General features: G+C 42.0%; 1 protein-coding gene across 3 annotated transcripts in view; it reads right to left on the bottom strand.

The window, feature by feature from the left end:
* The window catches only part of wasf1 (WASP family member 1), a 102364-nt gene that overhangs the window by 11717 nt on the left and 74226 nt on the right, over positions 1 to 16421 (bottom strand). The gene's annotated exons all lie outside the window — the stretch shown is intronic.

Genomic DNA, 16421 nt, shown 5'->3' with positions numbered 1-16421 from the left:
TCAATAACTCCGCTGCATTCAGTTGAGTGGTCTCACTGCTGTCACACACTGCTCCCCTGCTGTACACAGAAAGAGCAGGTATTGGCACAATGAGTTCAGCTCATCTCTCAATCTCTCCCTTTGACTGGGTTTTATATGTTTATGTGCAATGTTTACATGTTTTATATGAACTGCTGTTGTTGCTAATAACTGAATTCAGATTTGCTACCACTCTACTTGGATGGTCCATTGTAGACGCATTGTAGACGCTCGCCTGACTCTCAACTGAATATGTATTTAACCCTGAACTCTAAACTCAATGAAAATGACTGACTATTGGATGTAACCTTAACCATAACTTAATAACATAAATCCTAACCTGAAGCTTAACCTTAACTTTACCTGTTTTGGGTTAGGTTTAGGGTTATATTTAAGGTCTAGGTGAAGGTTAGGGTTAGGGTTAGGGTTATATTTAAGGTTTAGGTGAAGGTTTGGGTTATATTTAAGGTCTAGGTGAAGGTTAGGGTTAGGGTTATATTTAAGGTTTAGGTGAAGGTTAGGGTTAGGTTTAGGGTCATATTTAAGGTCTAGGTGAAGATTAGGGTTAGGTTTAGGGTCATATTTAAGGTCTAGGTGAAGGGTTAGGTTTAGGGTTATATTTAAGGTTTAGGTGAAGGTTAGGGTTAGGTTTAAGGTTATATTTAAGGTCTAGGTGAACGTTAGGGTTAGATTTAGAGTTATATTTAAGGTTTAGGTGAAGGTTTTGGGTTATATTTAAGGTCTAGGTGAAGGTTAGGGTTATATTTAAGGTCTAGGTGAAGGTTAGGGTTAGGGTTAGGGTTATATTTAAGGTTTAGGTGAAGGTTAGGGTTAGGTTTAGGGTCATATTTAAGGTTTAGGTGAAGATTAGGGTTAGGTTTAGGGTCATATTTAAGGTCTAGGTGAAGGTTAGGATTAGGTTTAGGCTTATAGTTAAGGTCTATGTGAAGGTTAGGGTTAGGTTTAGGGTCATATTTAAGGTTTAGGTGAAGGTTTTGGGTTAGGGTTTTGTTTAGGGTTATATTCAGTAGACAGTCAACGTCAGTTGCAAAGTTCAGATGCATTTATTAGACATTCAGTTGAATGTTATCCAGATGAGCATCTTTCTAAACCCACATTTTCTGCTAATTAACCCACCCGTTCGTGCTGATGCTGATACATTTACACTGAAATGTAGAAACAGAAACAGAAATTCATGTAACACAGATAAATAAAACACAGATGTTTTAGCAAAGCAACTCATGTGGAATATAATCAATACATCATCAAACATCTGTAAAACATCTATTTAATTTACTAAGTAGTGGTTTATACATGCGTCAGCACCAGTCGTATAATCAAACACATGAGTGTCTGAGCTGCGTACACACACACACAAACTAAACTGTGAGTTACAGTTAGAAATTAGTAGAAGCATTGCGCTGTATGAAATAATCATATCATTTAATTTTAATAATCTTATTATGTTGCTTAGAAACATCAGACATAACATCTCTCCTCTGAATCAAGAGGACAACAATACTTTCTGGTAATATAATAACGATCTATGCTACCTGGCTTCTTTGTGAGCCCCTGCAGTAACATAAATGAGACAATGAGAATAGAGCTCATTTAATTACTTGCACTTTTTTGCCTCATCCATTAAAGTCACTTACTATTTATATATTAAAAAATGTATGAATAATAATAATAAAATAATGAATAAATGCATTTTGTAGCACCTGTAATCACTAACAGCTCTTTGGCCATCCTAATATATATTCTAACATATAGCTGTAACACGTAATATAGCATAATAAGAGTTTTCATTATGTGCATTTATGTAGGAAGTCTCTAGGGTTTGACACCTATGACACAAAACAAAAGAAGCATATTTGCAAACCTGCACAGCAGCACAGTTCAACAATCAGAAATCCCCTAGGCAAAAGTATGTGACTGTAACACACCAAACACACACTGCAAAATAAGCAGCATGCAACAGAGCTTTGTAAATAAATGATATATCATAAATAAAGAAGATATTCTATATAAACAGACTATAAGATAGAAAAACTATAAAAACAATCAATCAATCAGTAAATACTGATAAGCAGTCGAGCAGAGTGGATTTAACTGGCTGATCACTGTGCATTCTTGTGTAAACACTGATTTGGACAGGTTTGAATGAGTTGCGAGTGACTGCGTGAGTGTTGATGTGAGGCGATGTTAAGTACGACAGTGAGATGCTCATTATCATGGTGCTAGTTCAGAGGGCAGTGTTGTGTATGATGAATCCTGCACCAGAGCATGGGAGCTAGTCTCATAAACAGGCTCACCTCGGGCTGCTAATTGCAGTGTTATACTCTGGAACACACACCCTCTCTCCCGCTCTCAGTCACACTCAAACATTACCGAGAGAATGTAATGAAATCAAGCAGCGATGAAGATTGATTAAGGCCCATTACCCTAATTAAGAACTGGTCAAAAATACACACACACACACACACACACACACACACACACACACACACACACACACACACACACACACACACACACACCATCAGTAGCAAAGCTGAACACATTGACATTTTTTAGAACAGTGAAAGTCATCACAAACCATTAGTTAAACAGCTTCTCTAAATGAGTCTAATCGCTCTCAATCTTCCCGTTTCCACCCGTTTCTTCTCCTGAGTGATGAACGCTGTTCACACGTAGGCCTGTGTTGCTCTAAACTCCCTCAGCTGTCGCTCTTTTAGCTGACCTATGCTAATGTGAATCGTCCGTCTCCCTCGTCCTCTGCTCCTACTCCACCTCATCTCAACCCAAAGTCCAAGTAAGAGAGGTCTTCTAAACCCAACACCATATAGCTAAGATCTCTGGGCAGTTCGTTGGACAACTCCAATCCATCTGAATAGGGATTAGTCACATGCATCGTTTTGGTCTAGTACTTAGTTATGTGTCCCTCTTGCCTTAATAGCAGGTCTATGGAGATCCTGTCCTGTTCCTGTTGATTTCCTCCCAGACTTCCACTGACTCTGTGCTTCACCTGGACACTTTCAGTGACCAGCAGAATCACCAGACCTCAATTCCAATTCTCAATCTGGAACAGCAGGGGAAATGCTGAAACAGGCACTTTGGAACTCTTGCAGAAATGTGCACCCAGTCAGTGGAACAGTGAGAGGACATGAACGGCATCTCAAGAGACTGGTGTAACCCCTACCTGACAGCATTGGAGCCGTCATTAGGATATTTGGAAAAGGAAGGATGCTTGCAACGCATTTTGTCCAGTGAGTATATGTTTCCTAATATGCTTCTTAGATTTTATACACTGATTTATTTCATGACACCATTTTTATACTGATGAATGTACTGTGCATGCCACCCCGAGTCACCTTGATTACCTGGATCAGGTGTGTTAGATGGGGCTGTTAGATGAATTTATTCTTTTAATATATGCTAATTCATTGGTCAACATATTCATAGAAGCACAAGATGGAAAAAGGCCTACCTTTCTTCACAAGGCTCTGCGTTCAGTGCATTCTCTACTTTGTGGTTTCTAGTTTGAGGTTGAGGTGCTGGGGGTGGCAGTTTTTAAGCAATGTGGAAGATCAATTACCTGTTCATGGGAACTCTATCCCCTATCACTAGCACATATCTCCTCTGTTACATGTGAAGCTATTTGAAGGAGGAAAGCTCAGCTTCTTATCTCCGATACATCAGAAGTGATGTAGTAATGTGCCATCAACCCCCCCCCCTACTCCCAAGCAAGCAAGTTCAATTGTGCTCTCTTGGACTCTGGCTACTGATGGCAAGCAGCATGGCCCAGGATCTGAACCAGCAATCTAAAGTACTCTTACTTTTTAAATGGCTTAAGAAATGAAACAGAACAAGGGTGGGATATTGTGGGCTGCATTCAAGCAATGCAGTCTGGAATAAATTTGTTGATACCGGTACTGAGGTAATATGGGGAGAAAGCATTGAGAGTCTACAGTGCTCACACAGTAGCAGTGACCCAGGAGCTTGTTGGAAACCTGGAATTGAACAGATTGGACAGATAGCTAACCTAGTACTTCCTAGTTACGGTGTGTCTCTTTAGGTTGGTACATGACCCACAGAGTTTGGTTTGGTGTTCTGCTCAGCTTTCCATCGGCCTAGTTTGCTGATTTGGAATAATGTGGCTCAAACTGATTGATTTTTAAATCAATATGGAGGAAATCAGCATCTCAAAGTTTGTCCCAGCTAAACCTAACAAGCTAGATATGACTACACCGGACACCATGTGGACAAATCAGCAACACTTTGGTTTGTGTTAGCCGAGGGGTGTGTGGACAATTTGTGTAAAATTTGTTGGGCGGTTTTATTTGAACAAATAAACCAAGCAATTGATACAAAGACCTGTCTGAGGTGCCTCAAAGTTGTCCAGTATCTATTCTGAGGGCTTTAAACTGCAGAATGGTGAAACGGAACAGGAAGGTGCAGACTATATAAGACTGTAGTTGAGCATCAGATTAATCTAGCAGACAAGCAGTGGGGACTTCACTGGTTAATCAGCTGAGTAAGGTCTCATTTATATGACTATGTTGATTCAGATAAGTTGAAAGGCCACTTTCTGACATTCAGAACCACACTCTTCAAAATACCTGTTCTTCGCATGATGCCACAGAAAGAACCATGTTTGCAGTAGAAACGTGAGAGTGTGAAGAAACCACCAATAGGAAAAGAACCTTCTATAGAATCACTCAAAGAGTCATTTGATACACCTTTTTTTAAGTAGCATTATCAACATGTCAGGCTTATGTCCCATACCCTTAACCCCTTAATGCAGAACGGCTTATTCCACAGTAAGACATTATTAAATAACTACAGAAACAGGGCAGGCTATAGGCTGTTTAAGGGGTTAAAGACTGGACCGGGCAGGCGAACTCTTAAGGACTTTTTGGGCTGGAGTTCGGAGCGTCTTCTAGGGTAGAAGCCCACCTGCCAGAGGTGAGGAAAAAGGTGAAGACGGGAGGAGACAGGACGAAGGAGGGTACCAAGTAGGGCTAAGTGGGAGGATTTCGAGCCGTGGACCATCTCCCAAATTATAACGGCATGTAAAGCATCTTGTAAAGCTTTAGATCTGCTAGTAAAGGGGCAAGCACATGCAAAAGTCTGTATGAAGCAAATTGAATCATTTTCTATGACATCTTTCTTCATAATCCTCATTCATATAGCTTGTAAAATCAATTTAGCATTCTGTCCAGTGCTTGAACACCATGCACCACATATAAAAAAAGTAATAGCTGTTTTTTTGTTGTTGTTTTTTTTGGGTTCATGCCGGAGAGGTACATGCAGGGCACTGTGCAAATTAGTAAGTCATATAAAACCTAAAAAGAACTGTCTAGATTTACTGGCGACTGTGGTCCACTGTAAAGAAATCGGGGGCTGTACGTTTCTCTACAATGAGCCCACTTCACATCAAACTCACTCTGGCTGACTTTGTTCAGAACCCGACCACTAAATGATGCAGACGTTAAAAAAACCCACTGAGAATCACCTCAACAGCGCATCTCCCGTCAAATAAACCCTGTCTCACCCGGCGTTCACGTTTCCGAACCGTTTTAATGCGGCTCGGGTGAGCACAGCCTTTGCCAAATTTATGTGCGCACAGATCTTCTGAAAACCAAATGAAATGACTGCAGCATTCCGGCCCTCGCGCTTGGTGAGATTTACAACCTTTACAAAGCTTGTTTCTGCACCTTAGCACTGGTAGTTGCTCGGCTTGTGCTACAGCAGGATTAATAACAGCTAAAACGTACCACACATATTCCTAAAGGGACACAATAAATAAAAAAACAGGCCACGCCGCAAGTGGACAGAGAATAGCTGGTAAGAGTGGAGGTTAGTGGGGATAAGGGCTTAGGAGATGAGGGTCCGGGGGGAGAGGTGAGGTGGGCAGCAGGCTAGTGGACCCTGTGAATTTGGGTGTTTCGGTGGCATTTCTTTGCTGTCTTACCTCAGGCATGATCGGGAGGAAGTCATGGGGGCTACCCATGAAACCCTGCGGCAAAGTTAGATAAGGCACCTCAAGCTGTTCAGAGCCGGAGAGAGAGAGAGAGAGAGAGAGCACAGAGAATGAGAGAGAGTGAGAGATCAGAGGCAGAAATAGAAGCAGAGACAGAAAGAGAGAAAGAACGAGGGAGTGACAGACAAGGGAACAAGAGAGCAACACGGAGGGGAGGAAGGTGACTATTATGGTCATTCCTGTGCGGTGTAGAAACCTTGCCCACTGTTTGAATTTCTTCCAACCTGTGGTTTGATGTCCAAGGCCTCAATTATACACACACACACTCACTTGCACAAGTCCCTACACTGAGACAACAGTGGCATATTGTGCTGCACACTAAGCAGCTCCAGTAAGGAATGTAGAGAGATTAGATTTTATAGGATCATTCATTGTTAAAGAGTGATTCCCCTCTGTCTCCTGTCTTTCAGAGTCAGTTGGTTATCACTCACTCACTCACTCACTCACTCACTCACTCACTCACTCACTCACTCACTCACTCACTCACTCACTCACTCACTCACTCACTCACTCACACTTTATGCCAGACATGTACTACAGCTGTGTTTGTCCATACAAAGTGAACAAATAATTTCACTGATAATGACGCGCTTGTTGGTTCTGTATTTAGCTCCTAACCTTCAGAACGAACACATGATATGAACACACCTCTGCAATATGTGAAATGGTAAAGCAAGCATCACACTGTTTCTTTCGCCAAAACGATCACTGGTATGTAGGGATGTTTTTAATGGATCGGGTATCGGCTTTTAAGGTTCCGATCCACTTCTGATCCTTAGGTTTGCTGTAGTGCCACCTCCCATCCTTTAGGGTGCGGCGGCGGTGAACTTCTAATTTTCTCTAAAGCTACTCTACTCTACTTCGTTTGGGACATCATTTCTATTTGGGACGATTACGCCCACATTAATCTCACTGTGTCTATCCTCTTGAGCCACCTTCTAAACCAGCTCTGAACGGTGCATTCAGAACCCGAGTAGGGGGCTAATGTTAATGCTAATGCACTCACACTGATCAGACTGCAGAGTTGTAAAGGAGCTGGGAGCTGATTGGTTAGGTAGGTCAGTCAGACTGGACTGTAAGATATTAAATACTACAGAGTTTAAAAAGTTGCTTCAAACTAAGTAGATCAGATTGGAATTTAGTCTGATTTATAGAAACTGGTACTAAAATACAGTGATATTACTGTTGTTTACTGTATATTAGCACATCTTACCTAAACTGCAGGGCTGTGTAATTTATAGAAACACAAAGATTGGATCAGATAGGTATCGGCCGACAGTTAGCATTAAGAGACTCGGATCGGATCAGGGGTAAAAAACAAAACCTTGATTGGGACTGATGTACTGTAAATAACCAGTCACAAGGCCAGGGAAGCGGCCCTGCTGTACGCTCCTGTTGGTGTGGGTTTTCTTTATAAATGATGTGCAAAAGTTGTGTTAAAAGTATAAGATTCCAAGATTCTTCAACTTAAAACTGTGATGGTTTATTAAACCTGTGTGGTTTATTAAAACTGTGTGGTTTATTGAAGGTTCCTCAAAGCACCTTCAAACTTCCTTCCTTCCTTCCTTAGGAATCTTATGCTTCTAACAGTGCACGTGCTAAAAGGATCCACTGCTACAAGCTGCTACACATGAACTGTGAGTTTCAAAGCTACATTCATAAACTTTTACCATAATGGTCCATTATTGCCTACAAACATATCAGCTGTTGTCTGATACAGTTTGTGGTTATTTACATTTTTATAGTGGCGTTCAACCTAGTTTAAGTTAATGACAAACTGAGGAAGGGCAGGAGCTAAACTCGCGCAATCTCACTATATTGTAACTCACCACAGAATAACTGCTAAACACTAGTCATGAAAAAACAGCTACTTTTAAAAAAACACCAAGCATTCAGCAGCTAACTAGCTAATAAAATAATAATAATAATAATAATAATAATAAATACAAATAAAACTAGGATAACAAAACCTGTTTCCTGCAATAAGGGTACAGCCTGAAAATGTATACCCCATAGTCAACATATTACACCATTTTTATATAATTTTTGCTACTGTTCATCTTAGAAGAGCTTAGAATTATGATCAGGTTGAACTATTTTGATTTTCAAACAGCCTTGGTAATGTTGAGGGGGGGTGCTAAGCTGGCACTTCAGCTTCTGCAGGATGGCTGGGACACGGAGCTGCTGAGTGCGGAGGGCCGACTTCACAGCACAGTGACGAATGGTTTGGGTAATTCTTCAAGTGCATGTAGAACAGCTACAATTTCACACTTCCAGCGCCTGCAAGCTGGACCTGCGTAGGACGGACTGAATTTGAGCGCTTATTAAGAAACACTGCAACTTTCAGTCCATTCGCCAACACTAAGGTGAGGTGTAAAACAGCTTAGGGAGTGTGTCAGAGAGAGAGAGGGAAAGATGATAAAACCATGGCCTTTAACACAGCATTCTCAAAAGCCTTACTAAGAACTGGATAAAAGGAACACCAAACACACACACACACACACACACACACACACACACACACACACACTGCCATCTTGTTTGAGGCCGTCAATGTGATGCACAGTCTGTAAGTCATCAGTCTAGGCAGAAATATCAGAGCTCTGCGCGTCATCCAGGGTTCAAATCAGGAGACGCTAACAGAATTTTGCTTTTGGCTCCTACTGACACATTCACACACACACACACACACACACACACACTCACTCACGACATACACACATCGCTATAGAGTATATATGAAGTGCCTCCTCAAATGCTTCGTACCTTAACCTAAAACCTTCACACCTTAACCATTTGTATTTTTTATTATGCACAGCCAGACACCAGCTTCTGGCAGGGTTCCTGAGGAATCTCAGCCCATTCTTTATGAGCAGTGACCTCCTGTTCACTCTAATACTCTTGGGTTTGCTGCTGCAACCACCTTCTTCAAATCCCACCAAATATTTTCTATGGGGTTCAAGTCAGGCGACTATGACGATCACTCCAGAATCTTCCAGGACTTCTTCTGAAACAATTCCTTGGTGCACTTTCAGGTATGCTTGGAATCATTGTCCTGTTGGAAGGCCCAATGACGCCAAAGCAACAAAAGCAAAGCAGCCCCAGAGCATCACCGAGCCACTACCATGCTTCACTGTAGGCAGAGTGTTCTTTTTTTTTTTATTCCTCCTTCTCCAGACATACTTTTGATCCATAGACTCAAACCCTTTTGTCAGTGGCAATGGTGAGCGACACCAGAAACAATGCTAGAGATGGAACACACACATCAGGCAGCAGCCTTCTACCTTAGCCTTCCCCTACAAGAAAATACACCACTTTGCTCAGCTTGACTGAGTAAAATGTGTCAAATCAAGTAACAATATTTTATTAAAATTTTATGGGAATATTAGTGCTCAAACTTGGCTCTATTTCACACACACACTCTTTTGAACATTCAGCACCAGCATCAGTATCGGTAAGCTAGCTAACTGTTCAAATGAAATGGGCATTTAAGGCCAGAAGCTATTAGCACAATGCGTTTGACTGTTGTTAGTTTAGTAAAACATCTCTAACTCTGATTGGTACTTTGGCAGGCCTGATGCCACCTAAGTTAAATGTAGTCCTGTCCAACTGTCCAACAGACCAACATCATTCTTTCTCTGCCCATTCTGTACACATTCATCACCAAAAAACTACAGACAACAGTAAGAAGAAAATTATGAAAGTTAATAATCAATAATAATTAAATTACGCTCTATATTTTGGGTAATGTGTTGTAGCAAGGCTTTGTCAGTCAACTTCTCTTCATCTTTAAGTCATGTTTTAAATTGAATGTTTTAAAGTTATGCATTTCAAACCTGTGAAGCATTATAACAGTAATTATCTACATTTATCTGAAATTATTCTATGTGTTATTACTTTCTTAAAAACCCAAGTCTTTGAGTCCAACTCTTTGAACTGTGGGATCTGTTACATTTATGATATTAGCATTTTCTAAGCGTAATGGATGATACAGTAGGTGAAATCATTTTCTTTTGAAATGATCATCATATACTCGCTCACCCACAGGCTTCTGAGTAAAATGGTTGTGAGAGAGACAGAGCAAGACCAATGGGGGGACAAACACAGACACCCAGAAAAAAGACAGTCAGTCAGTAAGTCAGCTCCAATATCAGTGGGGATGAGTAGTAGGGAGGGAAAGGGCAGAGACTGCTGCTGCAGCACTTTCACCGGCTCGGTGTCCATCAGTCATTTGCTAACCTAATCTATTCCTCCCTAACGCAATGCTGCCTAATCCAAGGCCTGCGTTTCCCACACACCGCTAATCTAATGAAAATAAATGGCATCTCGCTCTGCACATATCCGGCAGTGCTGGCCACTGTCACGTCATACTCCACGAGCGATGCTGGCTCCAAATGACCAGTGCTCTGTCTGAGTGATGACTGACCCTGCTCTGGGACATCTGCCCTGCTCCAAGCCTAATCATTAGCTGGATCAGGTGCGACAGATAGGATTGGAACTAAGCTCTGTAGAAATACAGTCAATACAGCATTGATTTTACTGACTGGCCATTGTTGCTTCAGGAGCAAAAATGCATTGTTGTAACTCATGACTATAATGATTAGCCAGATAGGTCTACTATGTTGATTATGGAAAAATGCCAACATGGATTTTTTGCTGGTATATTCTTGCACAGCAGGATTCTTACAATCTACCTACCTTTTTTTTTTAATGAGGGTGCAGGTAGGGGGGATGGGGCTGTGAGGGTCACTGCAAAAGCTTCAGCTAGTGGGTCTGGAAGTAGCTCATTATGGATTTTGTGGCATGTTTTAGGTAACTGGCTTGTTTTGTGACAAGCTAGCATGTCAGCTTTTCAACTTCAGTGTCTTGACCAACTCTTCCACCTCTCATGATTAACAGTTGGCAAAGGGTTCTTTTCATTAAATGCAACTTCATTGTTTTTCCAAAGACAGCTTTGGTGATCGTGGCCATAGAGTTACATTTTACGTAATGACTCTACATGGTTATCTAGATCCTTTTTCATACTTCACCTTTGTTGCAAGTAAAGCTTTCTTCTGATGACACTTGCTGCTCACAGATCATGCTTGTGAAGGCAACATTGAACAGTAAAAAGGTACACCACCACCAGCTGCTTACATGGTTTCTGAGGGATGGCTCAGAGGAACTTACCATGCTAACCCAACCAACCTGTCCAATTAGTTCTTACAATCCATTAATGTGATAATTAAGTGCAATACGGCCATGGCTCTACATTTGTCTTGTTTCCTTTGCCATGTTTTTGTACCATTTTATATCCCACTTGGAGGAAAGTGGCTTTCCTATATGGCACGGACATTTGAAAGCCCATCTAACAAATAAACATTACTCAGCACCTCTCCCTACACTTGTTATGGCAGGTTCTTCTCATTGGATCAGACATATGCGTCAACGAATGCATTGACTGCTGTCTTCTAATTGCATTTATACCCCGTTTACACCTGGTCCCATGACCACGTCATGTGACTAGTATCTGGACTGTATCCTGATAAGATAATAGCCACATCCATTTACACTTGGGAGCCAAAAGGGTTTCTGGTTAGTCCCACTGAAATGTACGTGCTGTGTGGGACGGATTATGCAAATGCACTTGTTGTGTGGAAATTATTTCTGGTGTTTTGATTGTACTGGGATGGGTTTAGCTTGGCGTTTGAGGTTTGAATGATGGGATCTGTATCTGGTTTAAATGAGTGACCAGGTCTCCTTTGCCTCAACATACCAAATTCTGCATCTTGCAACGTGATATTTATGTGAAATCTAACGGCTGTGAAAAATAATTGCCGTCAGCCCTAATAACTGCATCCGGTTCAAAGAATTGCTATTATGTGATTATGCAATGACTATGACATGTCTAGTTTCACTATAAATGGAATGGTCCTCGTAAAGATGGAACGCTGAATGGTGGAATAAGCAACGGGAGAGGAGCCGAAGAAGACAAAACAGAGAGGTAAGTCAATTCACTGACTGAAACTGTTGCCATAACAGTGCTACAGCTATGGACATCCATGTGACAAGGCGGAAGGAACTTGAGCTGAACTGTCCGCTGTTGTACCTATGACATGACATGATGCCTCAGAATCCCATGAAGGCATTCAGAAGAATGATCCTGTCGTATTTTTTTTAAAAATGCCGCTACACACAGACATTAACATGGACTGGAGTGAATCTAAAGTTGGATCAGCATTTCAACTGAGAACACAGACAAACAGAGATACTGGACCTCATGAGTCATCCTGCTATCAGATACATAACCATACTTATCACTAGCACACAGGTAGCCCTGAAGGCACTGCAGGAACTGTAAGCACTGATGAGAATTGTAATACAGCAAGACTGTTGTTTGACCACTGCAAATATATACTATAATAATAATAATAACAATCAATAAAATGATTACCAATTACATAAATATAAAAACATGTCCAGCGCTTCTCAGCAGAGGAAACTGACCCACTCGTTTACGCTGTGAAGGTGCGCAAGCAGGTAATTTACGGCAACAGCAGGAATATATTGTTGATGTAAAAGTTTGCATAGCTGCCAATTGGTACACATTACGGGTTTGTGCACTGTTACATGTCTGTGTGTGTAACAAGCAGGGTTAAAAGCGCGTTGGGCACACGTCTGTGTTGACAATGACCGTATGACTAGGTTGTTTTTGGTCAGTGGTGAACCTGTGGCGAGACCACCACGCCCATCGGCGTAGATATACTCGCAAGCACTGCTGCTATTTAAACACAAACGCAGGTGAAAGGCGTGAAAATAGACGGTTGGGGGAAAAGATAGCAATGAGCATCACGATGCGCCTTGCATAGGATGTAACATGGGGCCTTAAATTACTTTTTGAAAGAGCCACAATACAGGCTTTTAAATAATACCTATCCATGCCATTTCACCAAAACAGCTTTTCAGTAGCAAATACATGAAGACTTACTGAGATGAGACTGCTGACAGTCTAAGCCCAGTGTGTGTTAGCAACTTTAGTTTAGCATCTCGCATTGTAAACTGAAGGAGCACACAGACATCAAGCATGCTGATCAACGTATACATCATCTTTAAACATCATTCGATTTTTTGGCCAAACTATCCCTTACACCATAAACACAAAGACTAAGTGGACGTCAGGGACATAAATGAAACACAAGAAAAATGCAGGATATGCGGAGCATCTTTCAGTTTTTGAAATATTACAAATATCGCCGACAAGCACGCCTAATAACACTTCTCAAACGGCAAAATCCATCATCTTTCACGCCATCTCAGTCTTACATCACTGCACACACTTCCATTTTTACACTGCTTGAGATCTGGCTACTGTACGACAGGGCTGGGATTGGAGTTTGTCAGCAGAATGACAAGGGGCCATTTGGTTCTGGGAAAAGGGGGGTTGCCGGTAGCCGCAGATAACGATGCGGTTCAGGAACTTTCAACGTTGGGCTATTATTATGGGCTGCTGGATTGACATCTTCCGCAAAGACGGCATTACACGCTTCACACACACACACATCACATTGTTCAATAACTGAGCAGGGAGCAGTCTGACTCTCCTCAAACTGAAGCATGTCCTTCTCTTATTAAAGCCATAAACCATGAAATACACAAAACACACACACACACACACACACACACACGTATGCATATACATCTCCACTCCCTTCTTGTAAATGCAGGCACGGTTTGCAGCTGCAAGGGGCGGCGGCAGAGAGAGTGAGAGAAACAGTGGTGGCAGTGAGGGCAGAAAGACTGAATAGGATTGGAGGAAAGAGGAGAGAGACTGAGAGAGACTACCTTCATGCGCAGAAACACAATCTGCTTCTGATTAGCCTCTGATTAGCCCCTGGTGCTTTGGGGGAGGGTGGCCCACATTGTGTGTGTGTATGTGTTAGTCTGTAATTTAGAAGCAGTCAGTGTGAGGGCTTCCATTCTGCTGTGGTCTCTAATGATGGGGAAAGGAGGAAGGGGGGGAGGGGGGCAAAACTGTTAATCACTGAAAACATCCACCCAAGCCCAGCCTAACCCCCAACACCTAATCAGCACACACTCTCTCTAGTCTGCAATGCATGCACGCACACACACACAAAACACACACATAATGTCCACCCCCTAGCCTCTCAACCCACAACTCTATCTCTTCCATGTAGCAGTGAGCAGGATTTCACTCCACTAAAGGACGGAATATGCTTCAGTCAGCAGATAATGGACCTTAATGTAGATGTAGACGTTTGCTACCATGGTACCTTACCCCCACAATCTCCATATGTTTGTGTGGGACACCGTCTTATTGGTGAATTCACTGGCGTATCATTGGTGCAATAAGGTGCACACACAGTATTGGGTTAGAGGGCTATAAAGCCCCTGAGCTTTGGCCGGTGGAGCAGTAGAACAGTGTTTTTTTTTTTTTTTTGAGTGATTGAGCTCCATCCAGTACCTTTGGGATGAGATACAATGAGGCTTGATGCAGAATCTACTCATCCAACTGGGGGTCCTTATTTCAGAAGAAGCCTTGGTAGGTATCCAGAAACTTTTGGCCACATTGGGTGTTCCTTGCAGCAGTCAAGTCACATAAGATGCTACAGTGCTTAAATTTGCTTGCATTCTGCAGCTAGACGGCGCAATCCACTAGACTGAAGGCAGATAGAGTAAGTAAACGTTGCTCAAGGTTCAGCACATACCACTCGGTACCCAGCCCACATTTAGAAACTACAGTATATTGCAATACAGGCCATCTTGAATTGATTGATTCCCTGATGGAATCATGAGGATCAATTCAGTTAAATATTCAGCCTTCCAGCATTTAGCCCCGTCCATTCATGCTGTGTTTCAGCTCTGCCTGCTTTCTGAATGAGGCACAATACAGGGCAGATCAGAACAAAGCTCATTGATCTTCTATCAGTCTTAAAGGCACATGGCAGAGAAAAAAATGGCCATGTAGAAATGAGCCTGCTTTTCCAACATAAGAAGACACACAAACGTTACGAAAGTGGAGCTGAAAGGAAAGAAGGATAATGTAGGATATGGATTTTGGTACCCCTGAACCTTGGAGCGCACCTGAACAGTCACCTAGGCCACTCATGTGCTAGATCTGGCCATTAAAAAAAAAACCAAACAAACAAACAAACACACAAAAAAAGCAGCCACACTAAAGCTTGAATTTTGTGCACTTTCAGAAGCGACAGTAGGATTGCTACAGTGTCGCTGCTTCATGCTTACCCTGCTGAAAAAAATCAATAGAAACCATTAAAGCTTGCTCCTGGTTCCTGGTGGTTTGTAATAGTGTCTAATGACTAGTAAAGGTATTTGAGCTTTCCTAATGGACTGATTTCACAAAATGAATCATCCTAATGGTTTAGGAGGTGATCTGTGACTGATTCTGATGCTTTTCTAATGGGTTTTAAAGGTGTCCTAGAGGAAACTAGTGGCAGGGGGTGACATTTCCTATTGCTGCCCGGTGCCCCTGGCCACAACACTTTGTTTTGTTTAGTTTTGGCCTTTAAAAATGCAGAGCCTGTGGCCCGAGTGGCCACTTGCCTTAAACCCTAGGCCATTACAGAGATATTACGTTTCCTTGTTAATTTGAGCAACAAGATTGAGTGCCCAGTGCCATATTGTAAATACTGTACACCCCTGCTAGTGGTTTCCCTTAGTATCCATTCAGCAAAACTATCAGGTTTTAATCCTAACGATTCTGATGGGCTTAAATATGATCAGACAGCTTCTTTCTAGTTATCTCACCACTGAATTTTATGTCTATCACCATCTATGTTATCCAACAGCTTTTTTTTGTGGTTGCAGCTAATATTCATGATGTACAAGAGTTAGCGTCTTGGCTAAGAGCTGAATGCTACCCACCAGCTGTACGGGTGAGAGTTTTCACAGTCCTTTTGTTTTGGCTTTTAATGATAGCAGGACATCATTGGATGGGCATATATTATGGAAAAGTCTCTGTGTTTTTTTTGTCAATTGCCAATAGTTGGATGATGAGAGTTTGGTACAAGGAAGTGAAACACTGTTGTTTCTTCAGTGAAGAGAAAAAACAGTGCTGTAAAAGGGGACAATTGAAATTCGACAGAATCAACGATTTATCTGAGTGTTGCTGCAGGTATTCCGCTAAAGTGGAAAGGCTAGGGGAAGAGCTACAAGGCTAACAGGCTCAAAGCTAAAGCTAGGCCGACCAGAGAAGGAAGAAGCTGTAGCACTGACGCATGCTGCGAGGAAAGTCCACGAAGCGACTGGGTGCTAGGTGGGTGCTAGGTGGATGCTAGGCTAAAGGCAGACTGACTACAATATCTTCAGCTAGCGAACCACACACAGCTCCAAGAGGACA

The sequence above is a fragment of the Salminus brasiliensis genome, chromosome 1, assembly GCF_030463535.1.
Source record: "Salminus brasiliensis chromosome 1, fSalBra1.hap2, whole genome shotgun sequence".
NCBI classification, from domain to species: Eukaryota; Metazoa; Chordata; class Actinopteri; order Characiformes; family Bryconidae; genus Salminus; species Salminus brasiliensis.
This window is presented reverse-complemented; position numbering and strand designations above follow the sequence as displayed.